Source organism: Muscardinus avellanarius (genome assembly GCF_963383645.1).
Source record: "Muscardinus avellanarius genome assembly, chromosome: 1".
Taxonomy (NCBI): Eukaryota; Metazoa; Chordata; class Mammalia; order Rodentia; family Gliridae; genus Muscardinus; species Muscardinus avellanarius.
The window spans coordinates 82,513,895-82,538,398 of record NC_137786.1 but is presented as its reverse complement, the minus strand read 5'-3'; positions in this window follow the sequence as shown (position 1 = coordinate 82,538,398).

Sequence of the window (24,504 nt, the reverse complement as noted above, 5' to 3'; positions counted from 1 at the left end):
TGGAAACCTCTAAAAAGCTATCCAGGCTACCTTAAAACTTAGACCTCTGTGATCAAATGCAACATGTATTGCCTTTAAAGGTTTTTTTTTTTTCTTTGACAGGAAAAATGTTTTAAAGCACTACTGATGCTTACCTGATGTCATAATTTTCTGCAGCTAACTGTAATTCAATTATTAAGTTAAATAAATATAAAATGTGAGTAAAAAAATACACACACACACATATATATACACACACAATGTGAAAGCAACCCTAGTGGAATACAAACAGTAATGAATGTACCTAAAAGAATTCAAATAAACAAAGTCATCACACTGAAGGGGTTCAGGGGAAGAGAAGAACAAATACAAACACAAAACAGTATTTTGACAATGACTCCAAGGTTAAGGACACAGGAACTGTGCACATACAATAGCTAGTCAATTTGTTTTTCACAGGGGCATATGTTAGAAATTCTAAAACTATATTATGTGTACTTGATGGCTGAGAATACAAGTAAATATACTGTGGATAATGAGATACAGATGCTTTGTGTTGGAGAAAAGAATTACAAATGAAGAGAGGAGGAAAGCTAGAATGAGCTTTGAGGTTGGGTTGGAATTGAAGGTATAAATTATAAAATCACAGACACACACACCACACACACACACACACACACACACACACACACACACACACGGATTGATATAGGAATAGACATACATTCGCATGGATGTGTGAAGGAGTGTATCTATTCTGTTTCTTTGCTCCAGTCACTGAAAAGCTCTAGAGGCAATAAAGACCCAGTAACAATGAATACCTTAATACCTGGATATTTACAAAATTCAATTTCCATCATGATTTTTAAAAAACCATAGCAAGCTGTCATTAAAATAAAATGCCCCAAATTGGATTAGATTTCTAAATACCTACAGCATTACACTGAACTCAGCAGTAAATATATTGAAAGTTTTCTTTCAAGACAAGATGTCTGCCAGTAATTCTGCCATTTCACATTGTACTGGATACCCTGGTTGGTGCTAAAAGGTGAGGAAAAAAAAGAAGAAAAGGAAGGAATAATAATAATAATAATAATAATAATAATAATAATGAAAGCCAGGCGTAGTGGCATATGCTTGTAATCCTGTTACTTGGGAGGCTGAGAGAGGAGGATTGGGGTTTGCAGACAGCCTCAGCTACTCAGTGAGGCCCTTTGCAACTTAGTGAGACACTGTTTCAAAATAAAGAAGGGGTGTAGCTTGGAGGTAGAATGCCCCTGAATTCAATATCTCTCTCTCTCTCTCTTTCTCTCTCTCTCTCTCTCTCTCACACACACACACACACACAGAATCAAAACAGAAAACCCAAATTTATCATATTTTTTATGGATGTGTGGTTTGTACATTACAACATCTAAAGGAATCTCCAGTTATTAGAATTAAAAACATAGCTGGGCAAGTTGGTATGATGAAGAAAATCAATATAGAAAAATCAATTTTTCTAAATGACAAAATATAAAAAGAATGCAGAATAAGGAGTATTTGCTATGTTATAAAACACTTGACACCTAGGAAGATTTATTAAAGAATATGCCAGACTTCTGCAGAGAAAATTATAAAACTTTATGGGAAAAATCAAAGATCTAAATAAATAACTAATATTCTGTATCACAGATTAGAAAACTCACTATTATAGAGACATAAATTCTTCTCATATTGATCTATAAATCCAGTATAATCCTAACAAAAACCTCATCAGTAATTTGTTAAAATATGAAAATATGTTTCTAAAATTTAAATGAAACAACGAAGTGTGGAAAACAAGTACATACACTACTACTGAAGAAGAAGCTGGAAGGACTTGCTATGTGGCTATCAAGATTGCTGTAAATCTATGGCTAACAAACTTGGGTTTATGACCCATGCAGTGATTTCCCAGGTGTTTACAAATATGCATTAAGATATACATGTATATTAATTTGCCTTTTGAGTGACCGTTTTTATTGTTAGTTTTTCTGTAAATGAGAAAATTAAAGAATATTAAATGTCTTTTTTCTCTTTCTGTCATTTCAACCAAGATTCACTCATGCGTACTAAAGTGTTTCAGCTACAAATGGCTCAAAGCCATACAATATGTGATTTGCTCAGTGGTATTTTGACTAAATGCTCCTTGACCTGACTGGGTTTAGCTAAAGAAATCTCAAGCATACCGACATTATTATGAAAGAAGGTATAACCTAGGAATTTTACTAAAATATCTTTTTATTTGTATGTTTCATTTGCCCCTTAAATTTAATTATATAACTACTCTTCATATAAAGATCTATTCAAATATGGCAGAGACAGTAAATACTGTCATTTGGAGCTGAACAAAAGAGCTCCTAAGTAACAATGGGAGGGAAACACCCTAGAAAGAGTTTGACTGTAATTATCTACTTCAAAAGGGAGAGAAGTTTATTACAATGACACACAGCATGTTTCTTTCACTAGAACATGTTCTGTAGTTCTTTATCAATGTCAATAAAGGTATGTTCACATCAATCCTGGGTACCTTTGATTAAAAAAAAATAAAAAGAAAGGAAGAAAAAATTCTTTCAATCTAGCCTTCCTAGGAAATGTAGCATGCATTTTTCTCAAAGTGTTTTGGTTACCCATCCTCCTCACTCACAATGATCTACCTTGCTTCCTAAGTCTCCTCCAGATTTTTCTTATCTTGTGCATTTTCTTAATGATGCTATTCATTTCTGTGTCCTTGTGTCAAAACAGAGTGACTCAAGAGGCAAGGGGTTCAGAAAAAGAATAAGGCAGGGGGGAGGGAGGTAAAATGAAAGTCAGGTGATAACAGAAAGCTAAAGGAAGCCTGGAGATAGGGAGTTTTGTTTTGGGCAAGGAAAGTGGAGGAAAGAGAATTGAGATCTATCAGTGGGAATTTAATTAGAGAACTATGATCTATCCTTATTTATCCAAACAAGACTTACCAAGACATTTGGATAGTCCTTTAACACAAATTAATACCCACCAGAATGGATTGAATCTGAAGAAATACTTCCAGAAGAGTAGTAATTAACATTACATATTCCTCCTGGATCAGATTAGGAAATCAAGTTGAAGTTTCAGAACACAGAAACCCAGAAAGAACCTGTGTTTTTCTGCAATGTGATTTCCCACTCCCACCCACCCAAGAGCAATGAGCTCTGCAATCACTTTTGAATGGTCCATGATGATGACCTTTTCTAAATAAAAAAGCAACCAACATGCAGGATTTGATTTCACTGAAAAGGACACTTGACATTTCCTGAAACTTTTTTAAGCCTACTCTAATATTTTACTGTGTACTTTCAATGTTTAAAAAATAAGGTTGAGTTGCAAATCACAAACGACTTACATGAAAGTATTAGTTATCAAAAGTAATTTTATCTGCATGAATGAAACTGTACACTTCTATTGTCTTCAAGCTCCTACGTAGCCAGCCACAGCACTTGAGAGGCTGAGACAGGAGGATCACAGGTTCCCAGCCAGCCTCAGAGGCCCTCTGGCACTGAGTGAGACCTTGTTTCAAAATGAAAAATAAAAAATTGGGCTGGGGGTGTAGCTTGGAGGCAGAATGCTCCTGGGTTCAATCCCCTGAACTGAAAAAAAAAAAAAAGTTTCTACATAATATGTCTGCCTGGGACATCATGCTTCTTGCCCTAAAAATGAAATATTCAGAAGCATCATGCAAATGGTTTATTATGGTAACAAACATCTTACCAGAATATTGGGCTGGGATGCATGTTAAGGGAGACTCTCATGCAAGCCTCTTTAATTTTCATTTAGAAGTGACATGTAAGAATGAGAATCAAAAATAAAAATAATGATGAAGCTTCACTGATAACGTGTTAACTCTGTGACATGTATTTGTTATTTACTTATTTTTATTGATGAACTTTAATCATACACCATGATGGAGTTCAGAGTGATAGAGACAAGCTCTCACCCTTCTTCCTTTCCCTCCCATCATGTCTATTGAAGTGTTTCCTCATCAAGTCTCTCTCCCCTCACCCACCTCTATCATTTAGCAGGGTTTCTCCTCCCCCCCCCTCCTTTTTTTTTTTTTTTTGCAGTACTGGGGATGCAACTCAGGGACAGTCTACTTCAGAGCTACTTCCCCAGCCCTATTTTTATTTTTTATATTTTGAAACAGGGTCTCACTGAGTTGCAAAGGGCCTCACTAAGTAGCCGAGGCTGTCTGTGAACCGCAGTCCTCTTGTCTCAGCCTCCCAAATGCTGGGATTAAAAGCATGTGCCACCATGTTCAGCTCTCCTTTTACTAGAGTCCCTCCTGTATCCCGATTTCTCACTATCTAGCTTCCACATATGAGGGAAAACATCCAACCTTTCACTTTTTATGACTGACTAATCTCACTTAGCATAATATTCTCCAATTTCATTGATTTATCTGCAAATGATGTTTTTGTTCTTCTTTATAGCTGAGTAGAATTCATATTATATATATCCTATAATTATATATATCCTATATGTATCCTATAATTTTGTAATCTATTCTGTTGATGGACACCTGGACAGGTTCCATAACTTGCCTATTATGAATTGTGCTGCTACAAACATAAATGTACATGTGTTACTGTGGTGGTCTGGTTTCAATTCCTTTGGGAACCCAGGAGTGGTATAGCTGAATCATATGGTAGGTTTATTCCCATTCTTCTGAGAACCCTCCACACCGATCTCCAAAGTCTGCATTACGTATTTAAGTGCCTAACTCATATTTAATAAAGTGCTTATAAAAAAACAAAATAATCTAGGTACTATCAATATTCCTACTTTACATTTTATACATAAAACTTCTAGACAGCATAGGGAGGTACTTAGGTGAACTGAACTCCACACTAAGGTACAGTTGAAACTGTATTTGAGTGACCTGTATAAGACCACCACAGTATTTAATGACCAGCTATTTCATGTCCTAGGTGAAAATAATGAAACTGCAATGGTAGATAGAACACAGAGGATTCCCTGACATTGTGGAGCTTACATCTAGATACCATCAAAGCAATCAGTTAATGAAGCTGCAATGGAGACCCTTATGTGCACTGTAGGGTGAGTACATGGAAGTACTATGATAAGCAAAAGGGAAAAATATGTAGGCTGATTAAGAAGAGTAGGTTTTGGTGAACAGAATTGGGTAGAGGATTTTCACAGAATTGAAGTCCAGAGCTCTCAATGACCAAGCCAAGTCTCTTTTCAAAACCCCATGCTCTACTGGTTCATTGTACCTCTACTAGAAAAAGGCCTAATCCGCCATTAATAGTACTGTCTACCTTTGATGCAACCTTTGATGCTCTGCTCTATCAGTAAGCAGTCATAGTTAGTGTTGGTCCATGGCCCAGCAAATGGAGTGCTTATCCACTTTAAGCTGGGATTCAATCACTTCTTGTACACACATACTGCTTGACTTTGACGTACACAAAACTTGACTTTGCAAATAAAAGGATGTGCATGTTATGCCCATGGTAAGTATGAAAACATAACCTATATCAAGTGATAGTAACTGGATTATTGTTGAGAGGGTAAAACTCCCTCCAAATAAGGATGAAATGTATATTCTTAGTTTAATTAACTTAGTCTGAAATCTCAAAATAATATGTATTGAATGGTAAAGCTAGTTAAATGATCCAGTCCTATTTTACCTAGCAAGGCCTTTCTGTAGAGACTACTCAGAATCATCCTATCTAACCAGTTAATTAGGATGTCTACATTAAAAAAGATGGGCAATAACCAATGTTGGTGAGGATGGAAAGAACTGGAATCTTCATACCTTCCTGGTGGAAATAAAAAATGGCACAGATGCTTTGGAAATAGTTCTTGGAAATTCCTCAAAAAGTTAAACATAGAATTGCCATATGATCCACTCCTACATATCCGAGATAATTTAAAATAGATGCACATATTCTGGGCATGGTTGCATACACTTGTAATCCCAGTACTTGGGAGACTGAGACAGGAAGATCTCAGGAGCGTGGCCAGCCTCAGCAGCTGAGCGAGGCCCTCTGCGACTTAGTGAGACCCTGTTTCAAAAATAAGAATAAAATGGGACTGAAGGTATAGTTCAGAGGCAGAGTGTTCCTGGTTCCATCCCTAGGAACACACACACACACACACACACACACACACACACGCTCACAAAGTATGCCCATATAAAAACTTGTATGCAAATGTTCATAGTACCTTTATACATAATAGCCCCAAAGTGGAAATAACTCAAATGTCCATAAACTGGTAAATTCATAAATAACATGTAAGATACCAATCATTCTATGAGACGGCATTCAGTGAAAGAAAGGAATGAAGCAATGAAAAATGTTACAACATGAAGGAATCTTGAAAACATTGCATTGAGTGTGAGACACAAAATGCTACATACTCTGGTCTCAGCCTCCCAATAATGAGAGACAGCCTCAGCTACTTAGTGAGACCCTCTGCAACTTAGTGAGACCCTGTTTCAAAATAAAGAATACAAAATAGGGCAGGAGGTGTAGCTTGGAGGTTGAATGCCCCTGGGTTTCACACACACACACACACACACACACACACACACACACACACACTCACACAGCCACATACTATGATTCAGTTTGTGTGAAAAGTCCACAGTGGACAAAGCTGCAGAGATAAAAGGCAGAAGGCAGAGTAGTGTTGGCAGAGAATTAAGAGAGAAAGAAATAAAGAGTGGTTGCTAATGGGTATAAGGTTTCTGTAGGGGTAGAGAAGAAAGGTTTTAAATTAGGCAGTGGTGGTAATTTCCCAGTATGTGGCTATTATGTGAATTATAAAAACTAGAGCTATTACCTATATACTCTTATATACAAACATATAGTGCATACAGAAATCATGAATATGGATAATATTTTCATACATTTCTGACTACCCAAAACAAAATATAAAATTGAGAAAATCTAAATCTAAAATGCTCAACATAAATATGCAAGTAGTTTATGCAAGCATGGCTTTTTCCAATTCATTGTCTCTGTTGTTTAATTCCTTTCAATTTGTATATAAAAACAGTGTTTGAATGCCATTTTCCATTCTAATGCAAGGCTTTGGAGTTTTCTCTGTTCTAATCATATTTTTCTTGCAATTTCTTTTTCTCTGTCTCTATTTTTTCCATGTCCTTAAGCAATACTTACCATTCTTTTGTGAATTTCATAAGATCTCTCTTCTGGGTTATGCCATAAAAACACTTGTGAAAGTGTAGCTAACATGCACAACATTGAAACTCCAATATTGAAAGCCTATTTTTCCCCTAGCCCCCGCCAATCAGGGTCTCTTCTATTCTGTGACATCAGGGATACTTGCTAACACTTTTGTCATCTCCCTGTTGACCTGTGTTTTCCATTTGTTTTGGTTGGATAGGTCTAAAATTGTTAACCAAACAAAAGAAACCTGGTTGCTAAGCCTGTAAAGACCACGCTATTCATTGACTGTTTTCTGCTTGCGCTGGACAGTGTGGCAGAGGGGAGGGCGGGCCTTGTTCCCCCGATGTCTGTTTGGACAGATGATGAGGGAGGCTGTTTGTGTCTCACTTACCCTGTCACACTCATTTAGAACTGCTTCCTGGATCCATCTGTGGTAAAATCTGAAAATGTGCTATGCACAATTACACAAGTAAACACAATGTCCCAAGACAAATATGCCCCATTAGTAAGCAGGCCAGAATGAAGTAAAAGCAGGTGTTTCCTATATTGGTTCTGATTGCCTACATGTGTGGCTACTCTGAAATTATTTCTTAATTACTCTGAAGGGCTAGCACCAGCAGAGAACGAGAAAACTCCATGGGCGTTCTGAGGACTCCCTGATCCTCTGCCAAATGAAAGCTTAAGGAGCTGAATCCTATAATTACTTAATTTTTTAAAAGGAGTTTTCATGGCTCATTTTACCTAAACTGGAAAATTATATATCCTAACTTATTCTGTAATTTTCTTCTCTTCATATTATCCCCAGAGGATCACAGAATTTATTAACTCAGTGCCCCATTTTGATAAGGCCCTGGCTTGACTGCAGGACACCTGGTTGATATGCAAAACATCCCCAAATTTGTGATCAAAATTACATTTCACAATCATAAGATAAATGAATTATATAAAGAGAAATGTCATATTCTTAAGAGGAGGAGGTTGCATTGCCAAGACTGGGCCACCCTAACCAGCCTTAGGAAGCAGCCATTTACTTTTGGTAAGTAGAAAAGACTGATGACTTTATTTACATCTCAAACTCAATTATTTCCCATGGAACACTGTTGAGAGCCAGTATGGTGCTCAGTTAAAGAGAACAACTACAGCTTAGGAATAGTTACCTGGTTCTTGGCATCACTTTAGGCACTCAAATGTGAGGAAAGAATTACAAATCATCTCTACCTTCAAAGCACACTCGAGGACACTAAAATTTTAGAATTTATACTTAGGACACATAAATAAAAGTAAAGAATGGTAAGAAGCAGCATATGTGGATTGCCAAGAAATGGCACAAAATGGTCCCACATTAGAGCTGTGCCTTCTTAGCAGTGTGAGATCTGAGGGTGGGAGCCAAATCGAGATGATGTGGGAAAAATGGGGAAATCTAGGCACTTGTTAGATGAGATGATGTCAATAATATGAAAGGAGAGTGAGTCTGAAACTTCTCATGATATCCCTTAAGAGTTTAAATCAAGAAAATGAAAGGTTCAAAAAGGTTAAGCAATGAGGCCCTTCTCCAGACTTAAGAGAACGCTACATCCTGGACTCAAGCCAGTCAGAATAAACTCTAAAGCTCGGTGCTCTTAACCATACAATATTCTCCTTTTTCTGAGATTGTGTTTGCTCTTATTTCTTTGGGCTATAATATGCTTTCTTTTATTAAATTCTGAGTAATCTTAGAATGACAAATAGCAAGATTTGTTTGACTTTACTTGACAAAAAAACCTAAATATTGGCAACTATGAGTGTACCCTCCTCCCTCATCCTTGAATTTTACTGATCCATGAAATATCAAAGTCTTTCAACTGTTTCTCTAGATCTAAGTTTCTATAAAGAGCCAGAGAGTAAATATTTTAGGCATTAAGGGTCATATGGGTGTCATTTTCAACTGCCCAAATCTGCCAATGTAGTACAAAAGCAGCAGAGACAATATTTAAACAGAGAACATGGCTATGTTCTAATATAATTTTATTTATAGAAAATACAAATTTTAATATTTTGCAGTGTAACAAAGTACTATTATTCTTTGAACATTGCTCCAACTATTTAAGAATGTAATAACCATTTTTAGCTCTCAGATCATCCAAAAACAGGTGACTGGACAGGTTTGACCCTTTATTTTTAATCTGCTGACTCCTGCTCGATAGGACAACAGACTGGACCAGTCATTCACCTATGAAAATAAGGAGTGACTAAACTTATCCTTACAATTTTATTTTTTGAAAATATACATCATCCTTCTTTATTTCCCAAAGCCAATCAGAAGCCCATAATAAAGGCTAAAATGTAGTTCAATTTTGAAACCCACCCAAAAGGTGTTCAAATGAGTCCCAATCACTGCACACACAAAACAACTTAGCAGCCTGCTTATGTGGCCCTGGTCCACTGTGTGTCCTGGCACAATTCATTTGCTAGGAATGGTGACTTGTAAATAGAGGATAGTACCTGGGCATGGTGGCACATGCTTGTAATCTTAGCATTTGGGAGGCTGAGACAGGAGGACTGAGGTTCTTGGATGGCCTTAGCTACTTAGTGAGGCCCTTTGCAACTCAGTGATACCCTGTTTCAAAATAAAGATTAAAAAATAGGGCTGTGGGTGTAGCTCAGAGTTAGAATACCCCTAGGTTCCATCCCTCAGTACTAATTAATTAATTAAATACATAAATAAAGGATATTGAAAATACAGGTTGAGTTCAGGGAGACAAGGGGTCATCTGGTCCCTGAAAAGAAAAAGAAAGAAAAACCATAGTTCAAATAGGATGGGAAAGACACAGAAGAATTCATCTAGAAGTTTAGATCTGTAGCTTCTCTTACCAAGTTATGACCACTCTGGCCTCTTACTGCTTCATGGCAAATGTTGCATCCTGTCTTTTGGGGCCTGTGCTTCTCTGGATCATCAGATTCCCACTCTTCCCATTGTCTCCAAATGCCAAGAATGAGAGGAAGTTCCCTTTCACCAACTTATACCTAGTATTGTTTCCTCACTTAACTTTTTTTTATTTTGGATCCAGAGGATTTTTTGTCATGAACTGCTTCTGCAGAGTGAACTTTTCCTTCCCCTCCCCATGTGACTTCTCTCTACTCAGTCTTCAGAAGCCCCATGCCATCTTCCTCCTTTTCACTAGCATGTGTCAAGGCCTTCTGTGCTGGACACTGGAGATATGATGGCCTATAAGTGGACACAGTGTTTGCCATCAGTAGTAAAAGGAATAAGCCCCCCAAATTTTAAGTTACAATAAAAGCCAGGAAGAAAAGCATACATAACCAGAGGCTGGTATAGAAAGGGGATGGAATCTGAATAATTTGGGAGGATTCTATGGGAAGGTGACAGGGAAGTTTTGAGATAAGCCAGGGAGGAGAGGGCTGTGGGCTGAGGGAACAGTGTCACAGGGTCATGAGTTTCCCTCATTTCTTGTTGCCTCTAAAGTTCATTTGAGGGACACATATATAATGAGTTTTATTGGGACATATAATGGGACACACATAATGGGTTTTATTGGAAGCTGGGTGTGGTGGCACACACTTGTAATCCCAGTACTTAGGCGGCTGAGACAGGAGGATCATGGTTCGCAGACAGCCTCAGCTACTTAGTGAGGCCTTCTGCAACTCAGTGAGACCTGGTTTCAAAATAAAGAATAAAAATTAGGGTTGGGGGTGTAGCTCAGAGGTAGAAAAACAGCAAGAATTTCCCCCTAAAATCAGGAACAAGACAATGATGCCCACTATCATCACTTCTTTTCACTATAATCCTCAAGACTCTTGCCACAGCAAAAAGACAAGAGAAGGAAATCAAAGGAATTCAAATAGGAAGAGAGAAATTAAAACTATCCTTATTTGCAAATGACATGATCCTTTATCTAGAAGATCCAGAGAACTCAACCAAAAGACTACTGGAGCTGATTAACTTATTCAGCAAAGTTGCAGGATACAAAATCAATCTAAAGAAATCAGCGGCTTTTCTTTATGCCAACAATTAATCCACAATGAAAGAAATAAAACAATTCCATTTACTATAACCTCAAAACCAATAAAATACCCAGGAATAAACCTAACCAAAGATGTAAAAGACCTCTACAGCAAAAACTATAAAACATTAAAGAAAGAAATTGAAGAAGATCTTGGAAGATGAAAAGATCTCCCATGCTCATGGATAAGCAGAATAAATATCATCAAAATGGCCATTCTGCTGAAAGTGATCTATAGATACAATGCAATTCCTTTCAAAATACCAATGGCATTATTCATAGACCTAGAAAAATCAGTCATGAATTTTATATGGAGAAAGAAAAGATCCAGAATAGCCAAAGCAATCCTCAGCAATAAGAACCAGGCAGGTGGCATCACAATCCTGGACTTCAAATTATACTATAGAGCAATAGTAGTAAAAACAGCATGGTGTGGGCACAACAACAGGCATACTGACCAGTGGAACAGAATAGAAAATACAGAAACAAATCCACACACCTATAGTCAATTAATCTTTGACAAAGGGCCAAACTTGTCTACTGGAGAAGACAGCCTTTTCAACAAATGGTGCTGGGAGAACTGGCTATCCATTTGTAGAAAGAACTAAATCCTTACCTCTAAGCATGTGCAGGAATCAACTCAAGATAGATCAAAGACTTAGAAATTAGGCCAGAGACTGTGAAGCTATTAGAGCAGGGCAGAGTCTCAACACCCCAACATAGTGGCACAGACAGTAACTTTCTCAACAAGACCTCCAAAGCGCAGGAAATTAAAGCAATGATTAACAAGTGGGATGGCATCAAACTAAAAAGTTTCTTCCATCAAAGGAAACCATCAAGAACCTAAAGAGAAAACCCACAGAATGGGAAAAGATCTTTACCAGCCACCACTCAGATAGAGGGCTAATATCCAGAATATACAAAGAGCTCAAAAGACTGTAGACTAGCAAAACAAATAACCCAACGAAGAAATGGGCAACTGAACTGAATAGACACTTCACCACAAAAGAAGATATAAAAATGGCCATAGATACATGAAAAGATGTTCAACATCATTAGCCGTCAGGGAGATGCAAATCAAAACGATGCTGAGATTCCATCTGACCCCAATCAGAGTGGCAAGCATAAGGAAATCAAATGACAACAAATGTTGGTGAGGATGTGGGGAAAGAGGAACTCGTTTACACTGTTGGTGGGAATGCAAACGAGTTTGCATATTTTTATCAACCTGAGTCCATTGGTATGGAGAAACAACTTCACATGGTTCTCTAGCACCTATAGATGTCAGGATCTGTGTAACTTTTTGTTAATTTTGATAACCATGACCCTGATACATGGAGGCAGTGCTGAGTCATGTTCTAGGGTCTGTTTTAGAACTTGGGGAAGAGTGAAGAAATATTATGGAAAGATTTCCTTCTGAAATTATTACATAAAATTAATTTCAGGAGCCTAAGTGAAAGCTCAATTAATTCAATAAACAAATATTCAAGGACTTCTTACCCATGTTCTAATATCAGAGACAAGAGTTCACTCTATAGAAACTGATATAGAAGTATCAGCACTCACAAGTGGTGTATCCTAGATGATAGGATAAAAATCACAAAGCTTTGGATTTATTGGGCCTTTTGTTTTATGTGCAGTTTATATTCTCAGCCACTCTTGAGCAAGAGAGCTGTCCTTATGTTGTCTGAATTTGCATTATAAGGAGAAAGCATGTTTAAGAGGCATGACCCTTCTTAGTATTTGTAACTAAGTAGCAAATGCATTACCTGCTTTTTCTGGTTTAATCTTTTTAAATGAAACTCTTAATTACCGGGACCATGATGCCAAGGTTCATTATCTGTGTCTTTGTAGAAACAATTTGGCCTTATTTACAAAGGTTATTTATAATTTGCCTGGAATGAAAACCACTTATTGGCCAATCTGTTTATTTATGATAGCATCTAATTTCTGTGAGTGAGGCTTGCACCAGTACTTTTTAGTTCACAATATCTGTTCTATAGGAAAGTATCTTTCAATTCTGTTTATTATTCACAGAATAAGCCAGAGACAGCTTTTCCCTGCCCTTGACCTGGGGTTGAGTCTGTTCCATGGGAGAATGTGGGAAGGCTGCCTGTGACCCTGCCTGTTCTGTTTTGGTAGCATTTCAAGTCATTCATCTTCCAAGAATGACTTTCTTGCCATCTCCTTGTATTTCTTTTTCATACACATTACTGATATATGTCTGTATTATTATTTAAAATTTTACTTTAATTTACAAACTTTTCATTATTAATCCACTTAGGAAAATTTGTATCACTATAATAATGAAAAATTGGCATTGTCATTAATAGAGGATACTAATAAAATAAATACTCTGTTGTTTGCTGAAGGCTCTGAGCCAAATGCATGCTTTCATATTGTCACCAAAAGATATTGGTAGCAGGTTTAAAAGCATACTAGCACCAAGCCCAGCCATTCTTCTCAATGCTTATTGGGATTGGAAGGAGAGAAAAGGCACCACATCTCTCTTTGAGACTCAATATTATTTAACTCAGAGTTGGTGGACCACCTTAAAGCGTTTCAGTTGCCACTGGTAAAAACACTTGGGGAAATACAGTAATTTTAAAAAGTAGCAATCTCTGCTCAATTTAATTTTCCAAGAAAGGGGACTGAATCTTCCAGTGCACTGTAGGTCCCATTACAATCAGCCCCAAGCTGGTACAGGTTAAACACTGAGTAATTGCCAACTCAATGTTTGTGGCCATGACTGCATCCCTGCCTCCAGCAGACATCCACAAAATTCTTTCCTTTGATTCTAAGGCTTAGGACATGGTGAGATGACCAAACTCCTGGTAAATAAAATCATACTGCTGAGACTATTGACAGTCAATGCTAACACTTCTGTTGGATTATAAAGGCACAAACGTAGCAATGTAGTTTTGTTTTTTGCTTCCAGTGCTGAGGATAGAATCCACAACTTTATGCATGCTAGGCAAGTACTCTACCACTGAACTTATTCCCTTACCTCTTTTTTGTTCTGAGACAGAATCTCCCTAACTTGCCAGGTTGACTTGGAACTTGTGATCCTCCTGCCTCAGCCTCTGGAGTAGCTGAGACTACAAGTGAGTCCTACTGTGTCTTGCTGTAGTGTATCAGGGCAAAGGGAATTAACTTAGGATCTAGGTTCACGTCCAGTTTAAGGAACTCACTAGTTTTAGGCCTTGAACAAGTTATTTAATCTCTCTGGTTTTGGTTTTCTTCTTGTCCGTAGTATGGTTTTGGTAGCACCTTTCTCATAGAAAGGTTACCAAGATTGATGAAGTTAACATAAATGATAGAGCCGTAGCAAAGGGTCTCAGTAATTTTTGAGAACAATACAGATAGGCTATATTAGCTCAAAGTCCTTGACTCATATTATAGTTGAGAAATAAAATTGAATATATTTGGAAAAATGGGCAAAAATCATTTCTATGGATATATATTAGAAGAAATCTTAATGAAAATAGGTATCCCGGGTGGAAATTCTTGCTCATTAAGACTAACCAAGGACCGGGCGTGGTGGTGCACTCTTGTAATCCCAGCATTTGGGAGGCTGAGGATCGCGGTTCATGCCCAGCCTCAGCTACTTAGTGTGGCCCTTTGCAACTCAGCGAGACTAAATAATGAAAAATACGGCTGAGGTGTAGCTTGGAGGTACAGTGCCCCTGGGTTCCATCCCCAGTACCACACACACACACACACACACACACACACGCGCGCGCGCACACACACACACAGACTGACCAAGGCCAGTTTGTATTGTGCTATTTTAGTTGTCTTGAATTATCTGGGTGGTTTCCTAAATTATCTTTTTTTTAGGGTGGCAATAGCTCTACTGTAAAGGAGTAGATATACTACTTCACACATTTTTGCCTCAAGTATGTTCTGCATATTGAAGTCTTATTATTGTATGTGGTATGGGAGATTGGACCCCAGGGGCATTTTACCTCTAAGCTACCCTTCAAGCCCTATTTTTTTTTTTTTAATTTTAAACAGGGTTTCACTAAGTTGTGGAGGGCCTCACTGGATTGTTGATTCTGGCCAAAAATCTTAGCCTCCCAATTGTCTGGATTATGCCTCACAGGGTTATTGAGACTGGCTGAAAACCTCCTGTGTCAGTTTTCAAAGTACTGGGATTACAAGCTTGTGCCATCATGCCTAGAGGAAGTATTATTTTCACACTTAAGGTTTTTATTGATGGAAAAGCATGTCTTCTGATTAGATCAATACACTAAAGATTTTGATTGTGTCTAGTTACCTAAAAAGCACCAATGAGTTATATTTTATGCTCACTTTGGAAGCAATTACCACCTGAAGGCTCAGTTAAGCATTGCCCACTGAGAGAGCCCGATCTGTCATCGTGCATGGGAAAATAATCATGGATCTCCTGCAATGGTGCCTTATGGTGATGCCCAGCATGTTCCCTTGGCTTCATTGATACAGTATTGTGATATACCTTGGAACTGCCATTTTCTTTTTTACATTCTTCCACCTTGATAATAAAGAAATATTATCCTCTTAAGATGAACAATATTCTTTACTATTTCCTAGAAGCATTATATGAAATGTTACCACAAATTGGTGAAATAGGTACACGGGTAAAATAAAACTAATCTGGAAATAATTTTGTAGACTAGTTATAAATCTTATTGCTTCTATATTTCCTTAAATAAAATGAATAACTTTGCTTAAGTCAATGCCAGTAGGATTCAAAATTAAATTTATGGTCACACAAAGTTGCAAAAATAAATAGAAAAACAAATATTTAGCTGAAATTCTTCTTTTCAGGTTTGGAGAGCTAGTTTAGAGCCTCACACAGGCTAAGGAAGTGTTCTACCAATGAGCTATGCCCCAATTTTCAATTGACAGTTTTGGATAGCTGTTTATACTGTGTTTTGAGACTCAGAAAACTAATTTTGAGGACAAACTTTTTCTCATAACACTCAGTCCAATTTTCCAGGGTAGTTTCTTCCTTAATTGAAATGAGCATTTTTTTTTTTTTTTTGGAAAGGGGGTTATGTTTGTTCGTTAGATGAAATCATTTCTTAGCTACTTGGAAAGTCTATGACAGGGCCATTTTAAAAAGGCATCAGATTTCTTACTAATTACATTCCATTTATTTTTTATTCATTCTAGAGGCATTTATTCAGAACAGGATAGTGGTATGTACTAGGTTATGTTTTCAGAGGAAGTATGGGATGGTAAGTAGTACACTTAAAGCATTTTTCAAACATGTACTCTTTAAGAATCTGCTAAAAGAATTACACCATAAAAACAAGGGAAAATACTAATATGGCAGACTATATGGGATCTACCATATTGGTTCCAACTCAAGAGAATTGTGAAGAAGACTCCCTGAGGGCTATGAATGGTCCTTCCACCAAAGTGCACCAGGCATAAAGAGAATCTTGTTCAGACAGCCCAGGTCAGAAGGCTCTGGAAAATAGTCCCAGGAAGATGGCATTGACAGATTATCTGATGCATTTGAATCTAGCAAGAAAAGTTTTAAGAAATGTGTAAGAATTTAGGGACGAATTGGTGGTAAGTATATAAAAAACTAATCAAAGAACATCAAGTACTCAGCATGGCACAGTATATAAGAAGAAAAAAGCAATTGGAGTGGGCGATATTCTTCAGGGATGAATAGGTTTTATATAGCTTAATCAAGCCATCACAGAGCCTGAAATGAATTGTGATACAGCTTTAAAGGGACAGAAGTTATTGTGTTTGGCAGGGGTACAGTGGTGGTTAAGGAGAGTCGGATGCCTTTCAGCTACGTAATGCCTAAAACTGAAAAAAAATAGAGAAAGGGAAAGAAAATTATTTAGAGAGATGGAAGTAAAATTCTGAAAGCTAAGAAAGTGGAGACTTTGTTTTGAAGAAACTAGAAATTGGGCACATTGGAGAAAGAGAGAACCGTTCTTCATAAAAAGCCTAGCAGAAGTAATTGATCTAGACTCAACAGCCCACCAGGCTCCAGAGAGGAGCGGTGGACAGTGAGCCGAGGTTAGCCACTGCGGATCAGCCGGGTGGAATTCGGCAGATTTCTCGGCGCAGGGAGCATCTAAAGCTCCCAGAGGCTGGGCTCAGCACACCCTGCAGGGACTCAGAGCAGAGCTCAAAAACAGAAAAGAAATATGCCAGCCTCACGGCTGAGGGCATGGCAGCAGCGTCATATTGCCACCGGCGGCAGCAGCAGCAAATTCAACGAGTCCACTACAGCTCCATCTGTGCACTCAACAACAGTGAGTCAAATTGTGGCCCCTAAAGGAGAAATCCCAGTACTGTACTCCCAGGGACTTGACCCAGTGGAGGAGTGGTGGTGGCAGAGATATCACACCATAGGAGAACGCCCAACCTGGCACCCCCCATGGTCTAGAGCAGCCTCGATTGACTCCCAGGGTCTGAGACTCTGCAATACAACCCAGTAAAGGAGTAGTGGAGACCGAGATACCACAGACTCGAGATCCAGAGCACCTTAAGCAAAGTCGTAGTGACCCAAGGGAAGAACCCAGAGAAGGCACAAACTTCCAAAATCATGGGAAACAGAAATAACAATGGAGCAATGAATGCCCACAACCCCACAACATCAGAACCTGATAAAACAGAAATTCAGAGATTTATAGAATATCAAATCAGGAAAATAACTGTAGAAATAATAGAGGTGTTTCGAAAAGAATTCAGAGAGAGCCAAAGAGAGATAAAGGATGCAATTAATGAAGTAAAGTCCTCAATTCAAAGTACAAACAACCGATTACACCACATGGAGAATAGAATCTCACTCTTAGAAGATGATCATTCAAAAAATGAATGCATAGTTTCTAATTTAGAAAAAAAAATCCGACAGCAGGAATATGACATTGAAGAAATATGGGTCCATTTTAAGAGAGCTAACCTAAGAATAATTGGAATAGAGGAGGGAAAAGAAGGTGAAACCAAAGGGATCAACAATCTTTTCAAGGAAGTAATAGCAGAAAATTTTCCAAACATAGAACAAGAGGTCGATACACAGGTCCAGGAAACTTATAGAACTCCCTTTAGAGAGGATCAGAGAAGAGGATCCCCACGCCACATAATTGTCAAAATGACCAATGTGGAAGCCAAGCAGAGAATCTTAAAGGCAACAAAAACAAAGGGCCAAGTGACATTCAGAGGCAAACCAATTAGAATCATTCCAGACTTCCCAAACCAAGTCATGAGAGCCAGAAGGGCTTGGAGTAACATATTCCAAACTCTGAAAGAAAACAACTTCCAGCCAAAAATTTCCTACTCAGCAAAACTTTCTATCAAATTAGATGGGGAAATAAGAAGCTTCCACAACAAACAGAAACTGAAGGAATTTATGTCTTTAAAACCAGCGCTAGAGAAAATACTCATAAAGATTAACTACAAAGAAGAAATAGGTAACACACACCAGAATCAGAGAAACAAGATTTTCCATCCAACAGACAACTAAGATTCATTATCTGTGGAGATTCATTATTTGTTAGTCTTTTACCTATCTCTAAATTGTATTGTTTGCTTTTATTGTTCCTAATTTTTAGTATTTCTAGTTGGAATATTAATATACCTTCAGATATAGCATTTGGAAATATTTTATCCCATTCTATCAGTAACTTTTAAGTCTGTTTACATTGTCTTTGGATATACAATTTTTTTTTTTATTTTTTAGGGAGTTTGTTTACCCTTTTGTTGCCTGTGCCATTGAAATCATATCCAAGAAATCACTGCCAATTTCAATGTCGTGAGGTTTTATGACCCAGATATTCTTCTAAAAGTTTATAGTCTTAAGATTTATATTTAGGTCTTTTATCTAGTTTGAGTTAATATTTGTATATGTGTTAGGGAAGGGTCCAATTTTATTATTTTTCATGTAATTATTATTTTTCTACAATATTTAGTTAAAAGATTAGTATTTCCTCCACCAAATGTTTGTGGAAACCTTGTCAAAAATAACTTGACAATATATGGAAGAATTTATCTCTAGGCTTTTATTTAACTCCAATGGTTTATATATCTGCCTTTAGAACAGTACTACACTGTTTCAATTATTGTAGCTTTATATGGTTTGAAATCAGAAAACATACATCTTCTAGCTTTGTTCTTCTTCGAGATTGTTTTGGGTATCTAGAGTCCATATTCCATATCAGGATGGATTTTTTCTGAAAAATAAATAAATAAGTGTATGATAGTTTCACCTAAAAAAATATTCTCTGGTAGGAAAAAAAGCAAAAATAAATATTGAAATGTTATCTTTAAGTCATCAAAAGCTTGGTATCAGACAAATGAAACTGTTATGTGAGATTATCATCGTTAATATTGGATAAATTGCTATAAAACTAGATGTCAACCACTAAGCCAAGCATGGGAAGGAGGGACGGGGAGGGAATGGGGTGGGGATCAGGTAGGGGCTAACTGGGCAATGCATGCATGTATGTCTACAAAAATATTTTCTTTATACAATTATGATGTATGAATACAGTGCACCAATAAAAAATAAATAAAAGATAAAAAAGAAGTAATTGATCTAATTATGTGTATAAATATAATCCAAATAAAGCACCAAATGTTTTTAAGGATAAGATTTTTCTTCACCATTTCTCTAAGTTTAAGGAATGTTTGCATTTTTTAAATGGCACATGAATCAATTAAGTGGCAAACAGCAGTGCCTTTAAAGATCTCCGCTTGACTACAGTTTTTGATCAGTGCTGTGATTCTTGTGGCCCCATGTGGAAGACTAGACTCCTTCTTGGTGTTGATTTAAGAAACGCAAGCAAGCTATACATATTTAAAGTTTCTGCATTGATCTTTTTGAAAGGGAATAAACCCACCAAGAGCTTCAAGAATGTAAGCACTGACATAAACACATGACACACATTCAGTTTGTTCTGATCTGAAAAGGTAGTAAACCATAGAAGCATCTACATGTCAAAGCTTTCATGTGAAGATAAAGCAGTCAATAGAGGTTGAGTACACTGTGTCCACAACAGCCAATATTGTGCCAAGTACTTGTTAAAAGGAAAATAAACACTCATTGAATGAACAAATGAATGAATGAATGAATGAATGAATGAATGAAATATAGCTAGCTGCCTTTTTGGACAGCAGGCGGGATGTCTCCATATGCCAGAGCAAAACATTTGGTCGCTTGCTGTCACTTCTCCTTTACATCCAGAATAGCAAAGAATTAGTGTCAAAATCCCAAGGGACATAATTAGAATCATTTTATGAACAAATTTCTCATTCTATTGGAAATCACACTTAGGACTTTAGGACTATAGGCTCACATGTGGGTTAATATACTTTATTATGCTGGATATAGCAATGAGTAAAGCAAAAGCTTCCAAAAGGCACTGCAGTTCCATAAAGGTGTTCCAAATAAGATGCTCTGTACTGCCTCCAGTCCCTCTTCTCTGCTCACCTAGTTATTGTTTTTCTTTACATATGGGGATTCCAGCCAAAATGAAATATCTACCAATTAAAATCACTGAAAATCTATCAATGTAGTAAAGCGCTATCCTAGCAGAGTAGTATTTTAATTTTTTGTTATGTTTTCCAGAGATCAGAAAGGATGTAGGGTCTTGTCACACACTGGTTAGCATTTGAGCTAGTTTAATTAGAATCTCAAAGATAAGGTACCTCAGCATGCACCTGCGTGCATATGCACACACACACACACACACACACACACACACACACACACACACAACTACATACACACACTGAGTATCAATGGATAAAATTTCATCTCTCTGTTAACAAATGCACTATTGTTTGTCATAATTCCACATTTACTTGTAAAAGTAGAAAACCTGATCAAGTTATTTTAAGTAAACACAGTCAAATTATTGCTGCTGTCTTAGTTTTAATCTCTGGTAATCTTAACATTTTTCTTTTCTCTATGCTCTTGCCACACAACACTGAGATTCCAAAGAGAGTATGCAGTGTGTGGAGTATCGTGAGAGAATGTGCATGAGTGTGTGTGTGTGTGTGTGTGTGTGTGTGTGTGTGTGTGTGTGTGCTGGATTTACCTAAACTTGGTCAGTATGCATGCTTTGTTTCTTTCTGGCCTTAGTTGCTTTAAACTGTCTCACCACCTTTTGGAAATTAGCCTTTGTACTTAGCTTCTGTGCTGCTACCTGAAGTCTTAACTTGGGTTCAAACTTCTTCAAGTCCTCTGGCAATCTCTCTGCCAATTCTGAGTCTCTGCAGAACTGCATACTTTGCGCCAGTCACCCTATTACTTGGAAGTCTAAGAAAGATGCTGAGCAGTCTTTCATGCTTTCTCATATCTGGGTTTATTTTATTCTCTCCTTCAGCTGTGCTGTAAAGCACACAGGCAAGCTCACCACCTCACTGAATTCTCAAATGGGAAGAAGGCCATAGTTCCTTCTCTTCAGGTCTGTTATTTTACTAACATGCACCAAAATGGTCATTTGGATTAACTGGATAGCTCTTCTAATTGGTTGCAATTTTCTGGTTGTTAAATATATAGGACTCTCCTGTCCTCCCCAGTCCCCCAAATGACAGGAAGCTCTGTCCTTGTTCTCTTCTCTAGACACTGAGGAAAGGAGAAAAATTGCACACTTATATTTCTCAGTTGCTTTTTCTTAAAGGTGACTGTTTTCCTCCTAGCCAAGGCAACCGTTATCTAGTCTCTAGGATACAGAAGTCTAGTTCTCCATCTAGTCTCTTTCCGTTCTATTGTCTGTGACACACACTTTATGCCTGACTTCCTTTGGGGCTTGGCCTCTTGTAGCTCAAAAGAAACTGAATCTTGAATGTCAATACCCTTGACTTTACATGTCTGCAGTGAGGTTTACATTTTATTTTTAGAGATTCAAAAGCTGAGCACTGACTGCTGATTTCCTTTTTGTGTTCCTGGCATAAAATCTTGCATCCTCTAAGAAGCAATGCCTGCTGCTGACTGAATAGGGGAGGAGCTTTGGGAACCATGGTTCATATCTCAAAATGTCATCCTTCCACACAAATGTGAGCAAGGGGCCTATCCAGTCATTGCCTTCTGAAAACACAGAAGAAAGTTCAAAAACTATAGAGACTTATTGGCATGGTAGCCTTCAATGTCATCTAAATAGTAGAGCATTTTGTAGTACAACAGTTATGCGTAGTTTTTGTACTATAATAGCAATTGAAATATGAGTTTCTTATGCAGACAAGTGAAGAATTTCAAAGAAAAGAAAATCCTTGAAGTTATCTAATATTGCGTGCTTAAAAATTATTTTGCAATACCAAATAGAACACTTCACCATGGTTGATTTCCTCTCTCCCCTCCACCTCTCACCCCAACCACCTCTATTGTTGGTAGCTATTAAGGCCTTCCCCTAGATTAGTGTCTCTGACTCAGTTGACTGCCCTTCGCCCAGAGTCAACAAGGTTTGGGGTTATGGAAAGCTCAAAGAGGTCTGAGAGAGGATCAGGTGGCGATGACACGAGGGTACAGATAGGCCTATCTGTAATGTATGTGTTTTGTATTAGTCTTATTGTATTCTGGTGGTGGTAGCACGAGAATGTTGATTGACCTGTAGCTGTGTATAAATACCTCTGGAAAAACAAGCCTGGCGTTGGTGCAATAAAGATGAGATTGACCCAGAAGTTGCGTTGGCCAGGAGTGTCGGCGCAATAGAAAATACTGACCCAGGCATAGTCGTTGACCCGTAGGAAATATTGACCCATAACAGGGGTCGACCAGTAAAGATAGTAAGCTGGTGGTTCCCCCATGTTAAAATTTAAAATTCTACATCCTCATGCCTCACTTCAGAAGCCGTACTCTAGCCGGCTGGCTCCGACACTCTATCAAGATCTTTATATAACAATGAGACCTGGAATTCAGCTTTGCTCAGAACCCAGCATAAAAAAGCAGAAGAGCAGAAAAACAAATAATTATCAGAATTGAGAAAAGTAAGCATTGAATCAGCAGCAGGAAAAGCCAAGAACTAACCCTTTCTATACCTCAGAAATCCTCAGGCCTTAGGAACTGGCAGAATTTTGAAAGAAAGAAAAAGAAGTAAAGGAAGGAAGGAAGGGAGGGAGAAAGAAAGAAAAGAGAAACAAATTTTACAAGGTAAAACCAAAATAGGAATTTATAGGATTCTAGAGTAAAAGGTGAAATGTTCCTAAAATAGAGAGATAATGATAGATAGACTGTAAGAAGAAATAAACAGAGGTGAGGCCAGAAAAACACTTAAACCGGCAGCCCCTGGAGATCCAGAGAACATTCCAAAGGGACTCATCAAGTGTCTGGGCAACGGGGTCAGCTTTCTCCTACATGGTGAGAAGACAAGGTGCTACACAGAACCTGTACTTTTCAACCCTCACTGTCTCACTCTGCACATTTTGAACTTACCACCAGAAGTCTATTTGCATGCCCTGTCTGGGGATCAGTACCCAAGGTGTCTCTTAAAAAAGAAAGGGGAGAGTTTCTGTCCTTCATGGGCTTTGGTGAATATTTTCATCATGGAAAGTAGGCCTGTAAGTGCCAGACCACATAGCTATGGTAGGTATAGGCTAATAACAGTGTCCTGTGCTCTTGCACACATACCAAAGATAGCTAGGGACACATATCTTGAGCTGTCAAAGAAAAAACTTCATATGATCATAGAAATATGTTTCTTTTTATTTTGCATCGGTTGCATCATATACTATAAACTTCACTTATTAATTGTGTAAAATACACTGTAACAGACATGGTTATGAGGGGCCACTAGATGTATAAAAAGAGAAAGTTTCTACAATTAAGGCACAAAATAAAACAAGTCACACAAGTGTGTCACAATAAAAACCTCTGGACCAGAACTCAGACAAAAACCTAGACGTCAGAATTGCTGAGTCACAGAATTATTATCTTACATGGCAGGGGAAGGTTTTCCTGGGCAATGAAACAGCCTGGAAATAGTAAGGAAATCAAGCCTGTCCACTCTTTGCCCTGGGCTTCTCAGGCCTGTCAAATTTCTCATCTGCTCAAGCTGCTGCCCAGCATCTCTTCCTTGGGGAAAAAGAGGAACCCAGGAGGCCATGCTCAGGCAAATGCGTCCCTATCAGTCCTGTTCTTCATCCTTCCCATGCTTCATGCAGTGTAAGACTAAAACTCATTATTGACTGCAAGTTCTATTTCCCTCATTTAGAATTCAGTGATAGTTTTCTGCAATCTGGGCCAAAGACTAAAGACCTTGGGCAAATTGTTCAGTCTTCCTCAGTCTCAGTTTCCCCACTAAATGTTTAGTAGCACTCTTATAGATATTTTTTGTGTGTGTGAGATCAAATCAATGTGAGATTCTTAACAGAAGAGTAAG